Raw genomic sequence first — 21,042 nt, 5'->3', positions numbered from 1 at the left:
CCCGGCTTTGTCTATTGTGCGTTCATTTTCTTATCGGTGCCCCTATTTGGCGACTATGCTCTATACTCCTCGTTCCCCGGCCGAAGTCTAATTTTGTAAAGAGGATTGTTTTAATTGAAGGGGAGGCAGTAGGAGACCGGCACGGCCATACTATCTTACACGGGCCTTCGAACGCTAATTGAATCGATGAATAGCAATAATAATGCCAGCGCTTAAAACGAATTGTACATTAATGTATTCGTAATGTTTCGTGAGGCGAGATGCCGACGTGAAGTGGATGTTTAAAAAATTTTGACAATTAATAAAATACGCTCTTATTAGTTGCGATTAAACGATGATAACCTCTTATTTGCATTGGAAATGTTTTCCTTTGAATAACGATGGCTCGGCTAATACGCCTATAGTCGCTGCCTGGACACGTGTAAGGAAGAAATGACTAATGGAGTTCCAATAACCTACATATCGGACAGTTAAAGCGCTAATACAGGGAGGACGGCGAATACGCTTGACGTGAGCGCTATAAAGGACTTTGCTATCTAAACGATGGCCTCGCCACTCATAACTCATAACTCATTCTGCCTGCATTTGACTGTGGCCCGACAAATTTGCAACTCCCGCTCTCGGAGTAATTACGTGGAGGAAGCTGCCCGAGCGGCGTCGTCGCGACCGAAAAAAGCAAAAAGGACTCGGCGATGAAAAATGAGCCGGGAGCATCGTGCCGTACCAGGTGCCAGGAGGGAGATTAATTCGCGGTGGTAAATCAGGTTTGTTATACGAGAGCCAGGCCTCGCTCTTCGGGGAAGCTTACGCCTTTATCGAGGAATGTTCCCATGTACCAGAGCAGCGCGTAATCATATATTCCGCGTTCCGCGGTAATGGGGAACGAGAGGGCATTAAGGGAGGCGAGGGACCCGTGGGCGATTAACGGGACGCGCGTCGGCCACTCGATTCCCGCCGATCTCCAGGGGCCGTCGCGGCCTTATTTGTCGCGCGACGACGCGGCTACCCTCGGCCCTACTCTCTCCCGCACTAAACAACTGATATTTTCATAAGAGGAGATGTTGAAAAATTGGCGCGATTTACGTCGATCAATGGTATCGAAGATCCCGCCCGATCTCGCGTTCCTACCCCCACCCTTAACTGTCCTCCAGACAAACACAATTCACAAACACAACATTATTACGTGGATTTAATTGGATTTATGTTATTAAAATTATTTGACTACTCGATCCTCTAAATTACTCATTCTCTTGCTCACTTACAAAACATCTCCAAAGCTATATAAACTATCGCATACTCCTACGTGCCACTTAAACAAAGTCTTGCATTATGTTTGGCAAACAATTTTAATTTAAGCTGAGCCTATTCATTTACAAAATATTTAATGTCATCGTATTTTTCAATGAATTTCATTGTATTGGCCTTAAATTAAATATTATTGAACTCACGTATGTGAGCGTAAGCGTGCGCGAGTGCGCAAGCGCGTGTGCGTAAACTCGTACGTTCGCCTCAAAATCTGTAGAATAAAATTCTTTTACTGAATAGAGAAAAGATATTAATGGCCTTTGCATAATTCAGCATTCGGCATTCGGCAGTAAAATGTCGTATCCTTATCTTAGAAATGATTCGGCTGGTAATCGTATTATTGCATTTAGCAAGTATCGAAAAAGCACGCTCGTGCAATGCGGAGCATAAAAAGAAGATAATTGCATTTACGATAATCTCCGTCTAATATAAATCCACGAAGCCTTGAAATCCCGGAAAAGGAGAGCATTGCGATAAAGCAAATAAATGCAACGGTACTTTATTACTATCACTTTTTATTCTTTAGTGAAGCTCACCGATACACTTTTATATTTTCGCCGATAACAAGCAGCCGCTTGCTGTCGGCGACCAAGGCTTTCCCATGATAGGAAACTCGCTCGCGGCTTTCGCCATCTCAAAAGCGACGATGAAGAGAGAGAGAGAGAGAGAGAGAGAGAGAGAGAGGAGGGGGGAGGTAAACGATGAGACTAAAAATGACGGAGAGGATGGTGGGGATGCCGATGAAGCAATAAAACAATCGCATAAAGGATAGGATAGCGCGCCTACAAGCAGCCACTCGTGTTCAAAGAATGAGATAAAAGTGTGAATGTTCAATGAGCGGATGATTGTCTCGCAGCTAAAATAGGCTTACCTGGCCTATTCACCAAATCACCGCGCGCATTCCAAACAACATGCACACTATAATCGCACGTGTGCATTCGGATATTACAGTTCACTTATTCATACATCGTTATCACGTGTGCGGCGATGCTCGGGATTCAGACGCAACAAATAACGCGAGAAACAACAACATTTTCTCACTTCGACATTGTTACATTATCGCTGCGTAACAGCTGTTGCGACATCGTTCGTTTAATCTTTCATTTTCCGTTTTAGAATGAGATAAAAGGAAACAAACGACAATGCACGCTTTATCTAACTTAAATCGATTATTAATTCTAATATAAACGATTATATTCACGGTGAAGGTGCTTTTTAATATAAAAACCTTTTGAGATATAACATGGAAATTACGTTTTTTAATTAAGTTTTATAAATTTTTTATTGGTTTTTTTTTTTTTGGTTTTTTTTGTTCCATAAATAAATATAGAATCATTACACCTCGAGGAATATATCGATTCGGATTGTATAACGGGGGGGGGGGCGGGGGCTACGAATCCTCTTATGCCTATTCTTATCTAATAAACTAATAAATAAATAGCTCTTATGCATACGGAAAACTTCATTCGATTGTATTAGAGGTGCAATATTTATTGAATGCTAGAAGAAAATATTACCAAAGATAATAATGAGTCGTAGTGCCAGGCGAAAGCTGATAATGAAAAATTTTTTTTTTTTTTGTGCCCACATGTCCAAACCCCCGTCCCCCCAGTAAATGCTGTTTTCGCGTCCTACAATGCATATACATAAGAGCCATAGCTATAAAGAGACACGCCGCCAACATTCTCCTTCTTTTATTTCATCGCCGAAGGTAATATTAATAATAAACGAAGGTATCCATCTTTGCAAATTCCACGATCATATGCGATTTAAAGCTTAAAACGGTCGGCAATATCTTAGCCTTCGTTAAAAGTATGTGCACACATAGGCAAAAGTCCGCGGTTAATCGCGTCGTAGGAGCATTGGTGAACGAAAACTTTTACTCGGAGGCTCGCGCATAAAGTCTAGCTCGCTCTCGCTTACGGGAAATAACGTGTAATAAAATTTCGCCGTACTCGCAGTGTTGCGCCTCGTTCGCGCCAAGTGACTCGACTCACGGATTCATTGTATGATAGGGACGCGACGCGGTGGCGCGGGTTTTCGGTGCCGCCAACCGTAAAACGTGGAAGGGCTGAGAGGAAAAGGAATCGCCGGTTTTTCCATGCATAGATTTAATAGTCAAGGAATATCTATGCCCTTGTAAATGTCTTGTTTTACGACTGCCGTCCGTGAATCTAAGATTTAAATGCTTCGTCTAAATATGTGTTTGTGGGCGCGCGCGCGTAAGTACGTACGTACGTACGTCAGCTGCGAAAGAGCTATCTTTAATAATGTAATCGCCATGACTGTGATGTTTTGAATTCTTGCTTTAATCGTATACTTGTGTTGCTCTCGATCGCCGAGCGTAACAAATAATTCAATTGAATAGCTTGGCACGTAAAAAAGTTAAGAGGAGCTAGTACGATGAGTTGACTGATGAGTATTAGTATTACAAAAGAGAATAAAAATCCTGTCGACTGAAGACTGCTGCAGGTATATTATTCTTAAAGTTTATTACTCGTTGACTTCTGGTCGAATTTCTCTAACGTACACATCAATATAATATCTAGTGCAAATTTTAAACAAGAAACTGTCTGGAGTTTAAACGAAAGCAAAACATCTTATGGCAATAGAAGTACAAGAAAAAGGAAAACCGGCGTTCAAAACCAATATTTCTTTAACGGTATCCATTCGAATGCCAAGATAAGCAAGTCTCAAAAAACCATCTTTTCTTCCTTCTCTTTTGTTTCCTCGTCCTCCACCGCACTCTCTACTCCCCTCACCATACGCTCCCAATTCCTTTGCTCTCTCTCTCTCTCTCTCTCTCTCTCTCTCTCTCTCTCTCTCTCGCTCACTCAGTCACTAGCACGGACTCACGCACGTACCAGCACTCGCGGACAATAACCGCGTACAGAGTAAAGCTGTCCACTAGAGGGAGGAATTCCCACCCACGCGCTGTCAAGACAGCAAGCAATACCGAAGCTACGCTACTACTACTCCCCGTGTCTCTCAATGTCGTACGCATTTCACGAATGGGAAGCGCCCGAATGGGAGAATGCGGACGCGTGGGTGATGCTGTCGTGCACTTGCGGCCGGCTGGTTCGAGCCGGTACTTCGCACTCCGAATGATGATAATTCACTCGGCTCTTCGGGAAACACCGGTCACAATTACACGAGCATGTTCGCTTTGATTTTGCCTGGGGCGGCGCGCGTGCGTGGCATTGTAAAGGTAGCAGGACGAGTCCATGGGTGTGTCTTGCCAGCCGGTCAAGGATTTATCGCGCGCGCGCTTGTCAAGGCTCTCGAACTTTATCATTCCGCCCTCTGCAACCGCTCATCAACGATAATTAACAGGCTTCGCTCCTTCTTTATGACTTTTTAGCAAAAATTGATCGCCCCGCGGGAATCGCACAATGTCTTTTTATTATTATGCGATTGGAGTGATGCGCTTGCCACCGCTACTCACAAGCCCATTGATTAATAACTCACGGTTCCCGTGCTCTCAAAATGCGAATGATTAATTTCTAAAGGAAAACAAGCAAAGAAACATAAAACAATAGATAAACAAGAATGAACGAAGAAGATGATGTAAACTCGATCGACTCACCGCTTGGCATCGTGAAATCAATGAAATCTTATTTTCCTTCTTTTTTTTTCTCTTTTTTTTTTTTTACCAGTTGAAAATCATTTGAACATTATTAAACGACGCGGATCGAACGATACCGATAGATATTCAATTATTAATTGGCCGTGTATCCTTGTAAGAATACTCTAGGAGACGATCTTCGTGTTTACAACGCATGATGTTCCACTTTACCGTTACGTGCTTGCATTTGAGTCAAAGCAGATATTTCAAATATAACATGCTAATGCTATTCGAATTCTAAATTATAATATTATACATAGGCATTGATATTTGTAGAATACAAATAATAAATAGATCAACGGCATTATACATTCGACTTTATTCGTTACTGAAAATTCATATATACGATTTTATCGTTTAAGCTATTTTGATTGTTTATTTATATACGATTACCTTAACTGCGATACAATTAAGACATTCTAATTTTTTATTATTTATTTGTTTAGTTGAATTTTTGTGCGCACATGAGCGCGCGTGTGTTCAATACATCATGTAATGTACACTTAATTTAGAATGGAACATTGCGGGATATTTTGGATGTTAATCTTTTAAGATGAATAGACATCGCATTAATATTTCAATCTTGATTGAGCGATCGATTAAGACTATTATTTTCACAACTATTATTATGCGATAATATAATCGGTATGTCTCTTCTGTTACAGGTGGCGACATGTCGACGTTGAGATCCGGGCTCTGCCGACCCGGGATCATCCTGTATTTGGCTTTCATCGTACTGTCCGCACGGAGTTCAGAGTCTGGTAAGTTGTCAAAACTATATACCTTCGTCAATACAACTGCTCCTTATAAATAATATAACCATCCGAATCAATAATTATTGGTCCTCCTTGCTCCTGTGTATTGGATTTGCTCTCTATACCACTCATACGAGAATTAATATTTATGATCAAGTTGATGTTTAAACTGGAAAAAAAAGGCCATTTGTAAATAGAGACATTTTTTATAAATATCGTTAGCAATAGAGAGAGAGAGAGAGAGAGAGAGAGAGAGAGAGAGAGAGAGAGAGAGAAAGTAGGGGGTTTGGGGGTCGGAAATTGCACTTAGTTAATTAATTTTCTAGATCGATACTTCACTTGGGGCGCAAAATCACGAGAGTCGTTAGTTAAAAAAATATTTGGATGCCACAATCCTACGAGTTTTTTTCTTTTTTTTTTTTTTTTTTTTTTTTTTTTTTTTTTTTGTTGTTGCTGTTGCAATATCTATGTTGATTGTGGTTGCGTTTTATTCACTTTAATAGTATCGACTAAATGAATTTCTATATATACAATGAATGAATTAATTGTAAAGCAAAAGACAATGTTTCAAAGATATTGAAAAATATTTTTTATGCGGTTCGAAAATTCACTAACAAGCTCTTTCCCAACAATAATAATAAAGCATGAAATGTCTAATTACATAGCTTATTGATAGTTGTAGGAATACCGTTAAAAGAAGTAACTATTAAGAATCATTATTTGTATGTATGGAATTCATCTCATTGATGATGGTGTAAGTTAACGGTATAGATATCTTACAACCCATGACTTAAGTATGTACAAGCAATGAAGCTTGTTTAATCTCGTAAATCCGGACGTGCGAGTTTTGTCAAATAAATTCTGTTAGTATGAATAATTCGTTGTACTGCATTAAATAACGTATTGCAGATAAATCAATACTTTATTACTGTTTCGTGTTAATATATTAACCGTATATGAAATAGTTAATGTATAATATAAATTTTCAAAGTGTAAATATTGAGTAAAAAGTCTCGGTCGAAAGTCCGCGATCCTGTACAGAAAATTAGTGTTATACAAGCATTTGTATTGTTATTAAATTTTATATGACCGTGTAATGTCTTAGATTAACAAGAATTAAATTATAATAACCAAACAAATAGCAATAAAATTTAATTTTTCTTTATTTTATAGATTAAAAATTGTTAATTATTTATATAATGATAAGACGTTCATAATAAATTTACTTATTTGATATGTCATGCAAACAACAAACACTGCATTTATTTTCTAATATTAAATTAATTTTTAGTATTGTGTAATATTTAATACGCAATTGTCAAATAACGACAAAAGAAGTACCTACCGTATGAACAAGATAAAAATTAATAATATAATTTTTGCATTTGTAGGACTTTTATTATGATTGCTATTAGCGTGTGATCTATTAAAAAATACATTATTCTAATAAAGTTGTATGAAGAAGAAATAAATTAAAATTGCAGGATATTTCGCACGATAGCGACGCTCGATATTCAAAATTTTATTAAGGCAGTCCAAGTGCTTGACACCACTGTTGCCCAACCTGCGACACAAATCCTCTACAGTTCACAATGTTTTGAGTACTCTTATTTATCATCGTAGTTTCTTACGTAACATATTCTGCTTCTACGAAGCTTCCACTTTCAATAACATTACTTTATTCAATAACATTTCTCCTCGAAAGCGCATCATCAATAAAATCCAATAAAAATTTATCATTAGAAATTTAATGCTATGTTATTATTAATATTTCACAAATAATTTGGAAACTCGTAAATATTTAGAATCTACGGAATGTCCAAGTGTCGCAAATATCCATAGGCCAATATAAAATTAGCCAATTTTTTTTCACATTAATTAATTACTTTATTTAAATAAAGTAGTTGTAGCTGAGCCAAATTTGCTCTCGATTTGCTCCTCACGTTCCAATTTACGAACATTGAGTTACGAACATTTTCCGTCGCTTAATGTACCATTTGATAAAGCACACGACATGTATCGGCTAGAGTGGAATGGAGATGCGAAGTTATTCATCTTATAGCGTTGGTGACGTTCATATCCTCGTGAATATCCTCTCCATCGTACTAATCTTGGTTTTTCATTATCATCATCATCATCCTCGCTCGTCTTCACTCTCACCTTCGTGCCTAAACTGTACAGATGGTCTCCCGATTGCTCCGCATAATAGCCAACAGTCGAGGTTTACCTCGCTCACACTTTCACTATTTTACGAGTGCATGAGCGCGAGTCCTTTGTTCCAACTCCTCGCACGAGCAGTTTCAGCCTCTTTACATCCTTCCTTGCATTTTAGCCTCGCGTACCTCATTCTCGCAACGTCTACAGCGACAGTGAACAGCAAGACTAAGCGCGCGTTTTGAACGAAAATTATAGAAGATCGTTCAACATTTACGTACACACGCATCATTCATTATCCTTGACGGATATTTTGCTGTTATGCGAGCGAGCTCTCGATTCTTTGAACGAGGGATTCTAAAGATTTAAGAGGAAAGGAAGCTTTTGTTATTTTTGATGATTATTTCAATCTTAATTTGTATTTCCGTTGTTACTGGTCTTTTGTGCCGGGAATCCCATTTATCGTGCAGATACGCATAACTTGAAATAAAAATAACGAAGGCAAAAGAGAATAAGAATGCACAAAATTCGAATTTCCAGGAGAATCGAATCACTGAGGCGAACTCGAGGTATTGCGATTATGTTTATAATCGCGCGATTACATACTCCTTGGATTAAAAATTCTCAAATTAAAGCTAATATTTTGACATAAACGCTACCAACATTCTTTTACAAGATCCTCGATGATGCTAACTCAGTTAATGCTAACTTAATACAGAAAACGAGCGAGTTGAATTACTCAAACAGTATTATAGAAGCATTATCTTCAAAATAAAAAACGAGACGTTATGCTATAGTGGATGTAATGAATATTTAATTAGGCGAGGATTTTCAACTCGAACATAAATATTGAAAGTTACCGAGCGTCGGAGAATGTATAAATAAGTGTAGCTAAGGTTAGCCTCCACGAAATTTAAGTACTGCGATTACATTGGTTATTTATTTTGTTTGAAGAGAGTGAGCGATAAGATTTGCGACATTGCTATCCGAGTATATGTAATATTAAATAAGACTACTGTCGATTATTGTACATTAATTTTAATACTCGGAATTATTATAGATTGTATATAGTATATGCGAATGAGTTGGAAGCTCCTTTCGTACGAGAAAGTAAACATGAAAATTTATGAACGCTCGGGCAGCTTCACTCTGCATATTTAACAATATTATTGCGCTTCCTTGAGAACTCGATTTACTTTAGTTTAAAGCAATATTTATGAGAATTCATACACTTTTCTCCAATTTTCATCTTCGTCTAATTCATCTTCTAAACCTTACATACAATGAATTTTATTATTAATGGATGCTGTTTCGAATATGGGAATTCATAAAGATGAATTACTTACTACTGGCCTTTCACCATTCAAATAACCTTAAAACCATTAAAATTCTTGAGGATTGCTTGATTGTTCAAATAAGGGAAGCTTGCTTACCTTTCATTTTATCATAGGCGCCGCAATTTTTTAGTCGTATTTCTTATTTAATCACTCGCACCGATAATTTATTATCTCACAACATTATTTGCAAGCCAGTGTAATATTTAAAAATTAGGAGGAGAAATTAATTTAAAAATTTCATTCTGATCGTTAATTTATTTATAAATATCTAAAATTAATGTCTTTAATGTGATATTAATTTAAAAGAAAAAAAAATTTTCTACGTAATACTTAATAACTGATTTATCATTAAAGATAATTGGACTTGGAGAATATTTTTATAAATTAATTTTCTCTCCTTCATCATCTCTAATTTAGTCGTAATTATAAAAATTCAATTTTTAATATTAAATAAATTAAGAAACACATTTTTTCTGACCATTAATAATAAAAAGATACATTGGTAATTTCAATTTTATAAATAGTAATCTACGGCTTATTAATAGATTGAAATGCAGAAACTGGATGCAATTTTCAAGGCGCAACCTTGAAAAAGATTGATGCAAAGCCCGTGATCGAGAGCACTTATTTATCCATTATAATTATTTAGCATCATTGAAGTCATTAACGTAAGGAAAAACGGCGACTACATTAAATCAACCTGTATTAAAGTTAAAATGCTTTCTTTTTACACTGTCCGAACGGCGATGCATCATCCATCTGCAAGACCAAGACTTGGCGCGGCTCGCTCTATAAATCCGCGGTAAAGCGCATAAATAATTCACATTTTCTCGCTATGTAAAAAGTAACGAGCGCGACCTTACACGTGTCGCCCAGCATCTCGTCCTCTAATCTCTCGAAGCCATCGGATCGCAACGGGATAACGGATACGTACGTCCCCAGATGGGAAAAACTCGAATTCCCACCCCTCTCCTCCTCCGCCACCTCCTTCACAATCCTCCTCCCCATCCTCATCCTCATCCTCTTTTTCTCTCCTTTACACGTCCGTTCTCGGAGCGCACGCGAAAAAGTCCTTTCCTACGGACCTGCAATTGGTGATGCCGCGTAGGGTAAATTCCGGTCAAACCTGTACCGCGGCAGCGGTATATACGAGAGCCACGGCGCTACGCGACTTTTGCGCAACTTTGTGCCGCGACTCGGTGCCGGCGGTAGTCAGAGTTGAAATGTCAGTGACCGCCGCTGTAGTGTCAAGTGTAGCGCGTGAGTTAGAGTTAAAGCCGGAGAGTCAGAGTGCTGGGCATGCATGTAGAGACGGAGATGGAGAAATATAAAGATATAAATAGAGCGAGAGATAAAGTGCGGGCGAGCGCGTGCGCGCGCGTATGAGAGTGCGTGAGAGTGTGCGAGAGCGGGGGAGAACGCGAGAGTGCGAAAGAGGAGGGAGAGGGAAATACATACAAGAAATAGACGTGCTTTGTCAAACTTCCATTGTGCACCTGACAGGCGACGGCACCTTAGTCGTCGGCGTCTCACTCACTACCATGAATTTTCCAGCTTACGTCACTCTGCTAAAACTAGATTAACGATGATGAATCGTCGGGCTATGGCTCGAATCTCGGCGAGCGTCAACTTTTTTCCCTCCAAATATTCGCACTTCGTTGTGAAAATTAAATTTAATTCCTGGATTCGCTTCATTGATCACGAGCGCCGTGATATGCGCAGATAACAGTTTACATGAATCTTATATCTGGCACGTATGTGGAAATAAATATAAATACATTTTATTATTCGTATTATGGGTATAGAAGAAAGACGCATATTACAAGTTATTCGTTAAAGAGATGCATACATCGAAAAATCATTGCAGTCTATAGATATTTTCATTTATACGATACGCATTCAAATGATCGTAGACAGGTTAATCGACGATACAATTATATGAGAAAATACGTGTAAAGCTGCCTTTTGCTCAATACGATCGTAATTATTGTCTCGGTACTATTGAATACTATTGAACTGTGCTTTGCATCTGTCAAGTCCGTTGAAATCTTGATAAAGCTCCGACAAAATTTCGTAAAATAATAAGGCAAAATAATTGATTTATATTATTTAATAGACGTGCGCGGCCCGAGCCACCGAACCCAATAGACTTGAGAATAATGGCACGTCTCGTCATATCCTTGCTCGTGCCTTTTCACATAACTTGATTAATTATTCTTTCCCCTCGTCGAACGTAAGGCGCTCTCCAATCCTTCATCCCTTTACTTGTAAGGATCTTCCGCGTTTTATCTCCGGCAAAGGTCAGCGACGGTCAGGTCTTGGATGGGCGAAGCCGTAACGGATTATGCTTACATGTGCATGGACGCGTGTATACGTGGGTGCAACGTCAGCGTGACATCACCCAAATAATTCGCTTGGATAATTTCGCGAAGTCACTTGGAGCCGATTTCAAGTCGAATTTCGTCGTGCCACTCTTCCATTCTTCTTGTTCTTTCCTTCATTATTTTTTTCTTTGTCTCATCATCATCTTATGCCCCTCAATCATCAAGCACGATCTTTCTTTTCTTAATTATATTGTACCGGTTCATTTTTTCATTTACTTTATGTTACGTCGATAGCAACTTTCAATTTATTTCTCGATTGATCTTTCACTGTATTCTTTAATTCTTATTATATTAGTTTAACTTTTATGCGCAGCTATGGAACCATTTTAAATTTTCTTATTGAACTGTAAAATAACGTCTTATAAAGATTATTATGTGTAAATTAGGTAATTTATATTTATTATTATAATATCGTTAAGTATCGTAAATAATATAATGCGACTTATTAGTACGAGTTAAACAGATTTAAATATTTATTACAATGTGTAATATACATTCAGTGTACGAAAAACATTATGCCAACGATATTTTAATAAGTTTATTTAAAATGTTAATCTAAAGCTTTTTCTGAACAGAAAAAAAGTCTTAACCTTGTAATATGTACGGATCAATGACATTTTCTTTAAATTTCACAAAATTAATACTTATCATTAATCAACAAATTATCTATCGTTATTCTTGCCGATTTAAAATAATTGACATTTTTAAGTGAATCATATAATTATGCATTTAAAATATTTAATAATTATGTAAATAATATTTTTCTTATCTCGAATATATATATATGTTATTTATTTATTTATTTTGCATATAAAAAATACAAATACAATTATTACAATTTATATACAAAAACAAAAGTCACTTTTATTTTACAAAGAAGAATTAAATGAGGAATTACTAAAATTGCTAAATAAGAAGTTTATTACATACTGTGCTTATAACGTCAACTAATATAATAAAATTTGTAATTTTCTAGAAAAAAGAGCACAAAATATTTATTATTCAATGATAATAAAATAAAAATTTAAGATTTTTTTTTTTTTTTTTTTTTTTTTTTTTTTTTTTTTAAGCCTTAAGCAACCATTTGGCTCAATTTCACACAGTATTATGTAAATTTGATTAATATTATCATTATTATTATTATCGAAGTAAAGATTCAAAAATAATGGAAGCTCATAAAGAGATGAATAAAGTGATGCGATCGAGGCTGCCAAGTTATAATGCACAAATAAGTTAAAAATATAAAAAGGGTATTGAAAAATGGGGGCGAGAACGAAGAGAAATCATAAGGTGAGAGATCGTGTTTAAAGGAATTTAGGCTATTCGAGAACGGCGTAACGTCTCCAAACAAGACAATGTACATACGTGTGTTTAAATACATATATATATGTGTATATGTATGCATATGTACGTATATAGTCCTCGTAGCCACTCCCCCACCCCTTCCCCATCCAACGCCCCTACCACGTTGTATCTCCCCCCTTACCCGTCACCGCCCCATATTCGATCTTTCTTTAGCTCTACTCCGCCCTTACTCTCGCTCTGTTTCGATCCCACCTCCGTTCGACTCTGGCTTCCACTACTTCTGCGACAGCTTCGAAAGGACGGAGAGAGAAAATCTGCCGTCGCGCGGTCGATGGTAATGAACTTTCGCGCGCGACTGCGTCGCAAGGCCACCGCTCGCAATGATTTCATAACGCACCGACTGACTCGCGTAACGCAATGCCATCGAACTTGAATTCGCGTGCGCATACCCAATGCTGACGTCATGCCCCAACGAGGACAAGGACAAAGACAGTTTTAAGATAAAATTGCGGAAGAGGCCGAGATATCGCAGTTACGACATTAAGAGGCCTGCCTGCGCATGCCTAACGGCCACATTAATACAACACAGCCGCAGACGCAGTAAATTTAAAATTCAGGATTTTCATTAAAATCGGCGCCCCGCGATTTCGCTCAAAGCGTCAATGATATAATATGCTTATTAAATATGCGAACATGACTAACAATGTAACTGGACTTGGTAATAACAAACTTGATTATTGAATTGTTACGCAGGCCGCATCCCCAGCCTTTACTCGTCGACTCATACCATACGACCATCGATTTTTCTAACAATTTTCAATCTTTATATATGCTGCACTCGCTAATAGGAAAACAACCGACGCAAATGGTCGAACGGTTTATGCCTGTTACCTAGGTCTACCAATTAAATTCAAAAGAGAAAGCTAGACGGTGAAAAATGACTCGTGTGAGCCAGCGACAAACGAAGATTGTCGTCGGGTCCTCGGCCCAGATAAGTTTCCCAAATGGTTATTAAATAGCTGAAAAAGAAAAAAAGAAAAAAAAGAAAAAAGAAAGAAGAAGGAGCAAAAAAAGTTGCCGAATGATTTTGCGAGGCCGAGGTCCACGCGACGAATAATCATCGGCAGCATTATAAACACATAGAAAATCGCCAATTACCGACCACGGCCTCGAGCGTCCACCAGAAACAATCACGATGAATCATAAATCCAAACGCCAATAAAATAATCCCTCGCCAGTGATTGCACGTAGAGCGCAGACGCCGAGACCGCGACAGCCGACTATGAATATTCAAGCGCAGAGTGCAGCGATGCAAAAAAAGCCTGACATCCCGTGAGTAGTGGGTGTCGGTGGTTGAGTTGCGCAATAGTTGGTAGTAGGCAGCCTCGAGCATTTATCGTGTTATGCTAACAAGAGGGCAATTGCTTCCGGCCGACGCGCTCGATAATCGTTATGTACAGACGACGCGACGCTGCCTCATTAATAAGGTCGCCTCCGAACGCCGCGACTCGCGATCACAAGGCACTTCGCCCCGCCAGACGACAACCCAATTATCCTGGCTGTTACAATTATTGGCATTCGATACTCGCTAAAGGCATTACAGTGGTAATAAGATAGTCTCGCTCTCCTCCTACTCCTCCTCCTCCTCCTCCTCCTCCTCCTCCTCCTACTCCTCCTCCCTACCTCTCCCCGAATCCACTCAGCCCTCCTCTTCATTTCTGCCAAATTAAATACTACATGAGAGCTGTGTGTAATCACAAGGAAATCTCTCAGGATGATGCAAGACTGCAGAGATTAATCAATGATAAACTGATTTTCGTATACGTAATTACCAGATACCCGTAATTTTTGCATCGAATTTTCTTAATATTACTGCCGGCAGCCCTTATCGCAGGATAAGAATCATTGATTTCAATGTGACAGTAATTGGGAAATTTTCAGCATAATTGCGTAGACCAAAATGCTCTAATTAGGAACGTTCTCGGTAGATAATTCGACAAAATCTCTCCAGTTGAAAATAAATAAGATTTACTCGCTAGATGGCGGCCAATCAATCATTCCTATATCCAAAGATTTATACGTCATGAACAATTTAGCTCGAGTCTTATTAATTTTCTTGGCGATATATTATATTTTAATTTTCATCTCTCTCTCTCTCTCTCTCTCTCTCTCTCTCTCTCATTTAATACCTTTATTTTTATTTAATCTTCATTATCGTTTTAAATTCTTTCACAATTCTTACAATAAATTGTGAAATACAGTACTCTTGTAAGTGCTACTGCTACTTATCTAAAGCAGTTTGCTCATTTATTAAAGGAGCTTTTGATAAAATGTGCTTTATATCGTTTCTTTATAGTTCATTAACTAGATATCATAAAATAAATTAATGCTACCGTAAGTATTGCTTAAGAGTCTAAATAAACGACAAAGAAAGTTATAAACTAAAGAGGAAAGAAAATTACCGATGAAGTGGAATGATGCTCAATGTATTATTAGTATGTTGGATAAGGTTGATCTATCGGAATCTCGTCTATCAAAGTGGATCATCATAATCGAATATGACAGAGAGTGATTTTGACTGAGCCGACGGCAATCAATACAAAACTAAATGCCTCGCAATCCCATTCGGAATTACCACGCACGCGGCAGTTTCATTCGCGAAAATCGAACGTGAGAATAGTAGGGACGATAAAATCAATTTGCCAAGTCACCACTGCCGACGATTCGTAATACTATAGCAACCAGATGCTGGCCACGACAATGATCTCCGTTACCGAGAGTCGCGCTCTTTTTCGACAGGTTCGAATTACGAAGCATTGTAACGCGACTACACCGTGGCTCCAAGGCCAAGATGCTCATTAAGGATTTTTCTCGCGGCCACCCGATCGATGGTCACGAATTGATTTCTATCCTCTCTCTCTCTCTCTCTCTCTCTCCCTCTCCCTCTCCCTCTCCCTCTCCCTCTCTCGCTCACTCTTCTTTACCTCCTTCCATTTGCCTTTTCCAGCCTCTTCCTTACGCTGTACATTTAATCTTTAATTAAAGAACATTTACTTGTGAGTTTAAAACATTTCAAACGGACAAATAGATGCATTTTTTTAACTTATAAAAATCAATGTATTTACTTCGATTTTATTATTAAACAAATATACATCTTACTTCGCCCAATTTAAACAATACGATTATAATGTAAATCTTTAATGGGGAATATTTTTTCCAATATATCACGACCTTTTATATATTTGTATTTACGCTTTTATTTATAATAGTATTTAAAAATCAGACATTTATGAGGATTATCACTCATAACATTCGTATTCGTTCTATTAATTTTTAAGAAAAATGTTGAAACAAGAATGTTTTGAAATACATATCGATTACTTGTTTAAAAGAAGAAAAAAATAGGCCAAATAAATAAATAATACGAAATATCGATTATCTTGTCTTTGTTTGATGTTTTTTTTTTGTCTTTTTTTTTTTTTGTTTTTTTGTTTTTTTGTTTTGTTTTTGTTTCATTATATTATTGAAACAAAACTCTAGTCAAAGCCGACACTTGAAAAATTTCCATTATTCATCGCTTCTCGATTATTCGTAAGCTCGTATATTTTTGCATTTGAGTGCCTATTTACAGACTTATACACATATACTTATTTGGAAATGCGAACCTTCCCTTTTGCTTTTTTTCCCGACGCACAACTTCACCGAGAGCGAACGAACGAATGCGCACGCACGTGCTCTTGCTACAATACCGTTAACCATTGTCGATAAGGTATCTGAAGGGGATCGACATTTATAAGAAGAAATCACTGCCATGAGATTATTTTCTTCGTCACTACTCTCACCAATCGATCCGAATGAAAAAACAATGAAAATAATTATAGCGACAGATGTAATAGAGAAAAATAGAAGAGAGGGCAAGATTTAGGTATATCGGTCGAGTTGCAGTTGCGTTCTCCTTTCAAAATTCATGCTTTATTGTGTGTGTGTGTGTGCGCGCGCGCGCACACACACACACACGTTCTATGTTCTTATAGATATTTAAGGTTTGCTGAGAAGATCGAAAGCTCACGCGGACCATTAGTGGCCAGTGTCGAGCTGTCGACGACATGCCCAAGAGAATTTGAGCAATTTCACGTTACGATAAATACGATATACGATTAACATTATTCCAGAACATTACATTTTATATACACATTGCGCTTTGATATATGATATATGCAGAAAGTAAAAATGTAGTAAGAGTAAAAGCTGCTTCTTTTTTATTTATGGCACATTACATTGCCAATTGCCTGCCCAAACGTTTATAAGACTAAATTAAATATCACTTCGTAATGATAAACTTTTCTCTTTATTATTTCTTCAGCATTATCCCGCTAGTGAATAAAGTTTTGTAGAAAAAGCACTAGCCAGCCGTATTACTGTGCAGATAGTTTTTCAAAGAAAAATCAAGCTAATGAGAATCTCTTACTCTTTGATAGTCTGTTGGGTGGCTCAATACGAATTCTATTGAAAGAGGAGCTAAGCCTTACACAGAAAGAATTTAAATTTTCCACGGAAATACTTATTCCGGCAGTTAAAGAAAGGCAAAATAGTTGTAGAGACAACATACGTGCTGCGGAAATCACACTCCCCCTCAAAATCCTAAAAATCCTAAAAATCCTCAAAATCCTCAAAAACCTCAAAATCCTAAGAATCCTCAAAATCCTCAAAATCCTCAAAATCCTAAAAATCATCGGTAAAAGGATGCTCGGGAGGGCAAAGTGAACGTCGAGGAGTCGAAGCAAAAGCGGCCGCGTGCCCGTTAGAGGGAACACGAGAGAGCGAGAATCACCGGCAGCCAGAGGAACCGGAGCCTGAAAATGAAAAACGCGCCCTCGTTCGTGCAAAGCCTCGCCTGCTCAGCGCACAGCCAACAGTCGTCGGATAAAGTCGGCCGCGCGCTAAACATCCCGGTCGCAAGGTCAAGGCGCCCGTAGACTCCCCGAGACACGGAGGTGCGCATATCAAGGGGCCTACCGGGGCACGGCAGCCCGGACGCTTACGTGCGCCCGTCGCCGCGTCCGTGCAGCCGCGGGAAACGTGGAGGCACGCGCTACAAGAGCTACTAGGCTCGCATCGCACTCTTATACTCTGCGATTGGCGCAATTGGCAATTCGCTGGAAACTGTCCACGCCGAGCCCTACTCGCGGAATGCTGATGCTACGTCCCCGTCGCTGATTCGCACGCTGATGAGCACCGCACCGCCGAGTCTACCTCCTCCTCCTCCACCTTCTCATCCTACTCCCCACCCCACCGCCGACCCACCCACCCTCACGCCCATCATCGCGCTCCTCTCTCTACCTCTCTCTCTACCTCTCTCTCTACCTCTCTCTCTACCTCTCTCTCTACCTCTCTCTCTACCTCTCTCTCTACCTCTCTCTCTACCTCTCTCTCTACCTCTCTCTCTACCTCTCTCTCTACCTCTCTCTCTACCTCTCTCTCTACCTCTCTCTCTACCTCTCTCTCTACCTCTCTCTCTACCTCTCTCTCTACCTCTCTCTCTACCTCTCTCTCTACCTCTCTCTCTACCTCTACCTCACTCACTCGCTCCTTCTTTCAAGCTTTTACGAGGATCGTTTGTCCCAAATTTTGACCACCCAGTCGCTCGCCACCAATGTCTCGCTGGAAGGAGGAAGGTCGGCTGATGAAGGTGCGACCGGAATCGCCAAAAGAACGCTTCCCCGAAAATTTGGCTATCTATTGAACAGGATTGTCGATTGAAAAAGCCTTTTATAAAATTATTCTTCATCCTCGATATCGAGACGCTTCGTTCCCCCCGCAAATTACAGCCATTAGGGCTATTCCAATGCATTTACCATAAATTTTCAAAGCTTCCAATCAAATAACACAATAATACTGGAGTAATATCATCTTACTTAAAACATTGTTTAAAAATTAATTTTACAATATTGACTGCATTTTGACGAGCTTAACGAGCAAGTGATTAAATTATCATTATTGATTCTCAATATTTATTAAAACGATACTTCAAAATTTGGATAGAAAAATTTGACGATCACCATTGAAATATTATTATATTATATACATAAAACTATATCTTATGAAGTATTCACAGCGTGAAGTTGTAACGATTCCTTATTACAATAATAATAATACTGTCGGTATGTATTGATAAAACGATGTATTTGATAAAAAGTTTCAGAAAAAAATTTAATTTTGAAATATCATAACAACAGTGATGTAACAGGTAATATAATGGAAAATATTAATGTAATCGAATCGGTGATCTCGTAGTCGTAGACGACGTTTTGGCTTTCACATGAATTTCGGAATAATAAATGGAATTCGAGTTTCACTTTTGGAAGATTCTTGTTTCTTTGTAAGAACAAGATAAAATAAAATAGCGCAGGGCTTCCTCGATCGATCCACTTCTATAAAATCCCATTCCACTTAATATGTGCTCATATCTTTCGAAAGAATTTTGATTTAACCAAGTTTTTTTTCTCTTTTATTTTTTCATTTTACTGTTGTTATTGTTGTTGCTGCTGCTGCTGTTGTTGTTGATGTTGTTGTTGTTGTTTTATTCTAATAAAATTACTTTTTAACACGAAACTTTAACGTTTATATATTTAATTTTACTATTGTTATTGTTGTTGCTGCTGCTGTTGTTATTGTTGTTGTTGCTGCTGTTGTTGTTGTTGTTGTTTTATTCTAATAAAATTACTTTTTAACACGAAACGTTAACGTTTATTTATTAACATTAAATTTTTATGAGACTTTTTACGTTGCGACACCCTTTACTGGCTGAATTTTATTACATAGATTAATTAAAACATTTTTCATAGAATTTGTCGGTTCGACTGTGAATTTCCTCGATAATATCAACATTCGTTTTATCACGTTTAATTACATTTCCTACAAATCGTACTGAGGCTTTCTTTCCCGAAAAGTATATTATGTTCTCTTTGTAAATTGTAAAGCCGCTATCGTGTAATTCATTTGATCATGGTCTAATTAAATCATTTTTCTAATTGAAAGTTCGCTTTACATTCAGCTAAGGATAATGAAATCATCGAATGAGGGAATGAAGATGCTTGCACGGCGCACAAAAGCTATAGAAGCACGGATAGTAAAGAGTACCGTAACGTAAAAGGAGAATGCTGCGTTGTTTAAAGAAAGCTCCCATTATAATCTATTAACAGGAGAAAGTTAAAAAGAACCATTTATCTCGATGGCGTCTAACAATATCGCTCGCCCTAGTCATTACATTTTCTTTTACTATAGATGTAAAATGAAGGGAGAGGGTACCTCACGTTTCATTTGTGTCTATAACAATCAAGCTCTAGTGACTGCTGTGGGAGACATTTCAATTTTGAAAAAATCACGAAAATGTCCAGTCTCCTAGCTCCTAGCTCATTCGATCCTTCCTCTTTTCTTCTCTCAAGAGCCCAAGGGGTGGATACATAGAGTACGAACATTGCTTTGTGCTTGCACTGCGTACGTGCATAAGGGCAGTGTACTGAAAACGATCAAAATAGAACTCGGGGAGAAAGTAACAGCCATTTGAAAAGTAAACAATGGAGATTAGAAGAGAGGAGGAAAAATAAAGCAAAAAAGCGTGCGCGTACGCGTGCGTGCGTGCGTGCGTATGTACGTGAGAGAGAGAGAGAGAGAGAGAGAGAGAGAAAGCGGGGAATTCTAGGGAAACATTGCTGTGAACTACTGGAGAATCGAGGATATCATAGTATTGATAATGTATGTTACACGATGTATTGAAGTTAACACCATATGACGCTTTAAAAATAACTGACACCACCTCGCGCTCATAAACTTATAGCATTCAATACCCTTGAGTACTTTTACATGTACAAAAAGTATGAGCAAGACTACCTCTATAGAACAGATTGGAGCCCGTATATATCCTATTGTAATTACAAATATAAATAATCCCCAACATCTGTCATGGTACTATCATAATCAGTTCGTTATTATTATCATTATCATTATTATTATTATCATTATCATTATTATCATTATCATTATTATTATTATTATTATTATTACCTTTTATATTTATTTACTTATTTATTTGTTTATTTATTTATTATCACAATAACTTTTTGGAAGTATAGTTTCATAAAGTTTATCATTCGAAATACAAATTTAAGAATGTCACC

The 21,042-nt window shown here is 38.0% G+C and overlaps 1 long non-coding RNA gene across 1 annotated transcript in view; it reads left to right on the top strand.

The window, feature by feature from the left end:
- LOC105359706 (uncharacterized) overlaps positions 1–21,042 on the top strand; it is a 53,417-nt gene that overhangs the window by 32,085 nt on the left and 290 nt on the right. Inside the window, exon 2 of the long non-coding RNA XR_912778.1 lies at positions 5,596–5,691. This is a non-coding gene — a long non-coding RNA (uncharacterized LOC105359706). The remainder of the gene's footprint in view (positions 1–5,595; positions 5,692–21,042) is intronic.

The sequence above is a fragment of the Ceratosolen solmsi genome, unplaced genomic scaffold (genome assembly GCF_000503995.2).
Source record: "Ceratosolen solmsi marchali unplaced genomic scaffold, CerSol_1.0 scaffold29, whole genome shotgun sequence".
In the NCBI taxonomy this organism is placed as follows: Eukaryota; Metazoa; Arthropoda; class Insecta; order Hymenoptera; family Agaonidae; genus Ceratosolen; species Ceratosolen solmsi.
This window is presented reverse-complemented; position numbering and strand designations above follow the sequence as displayed.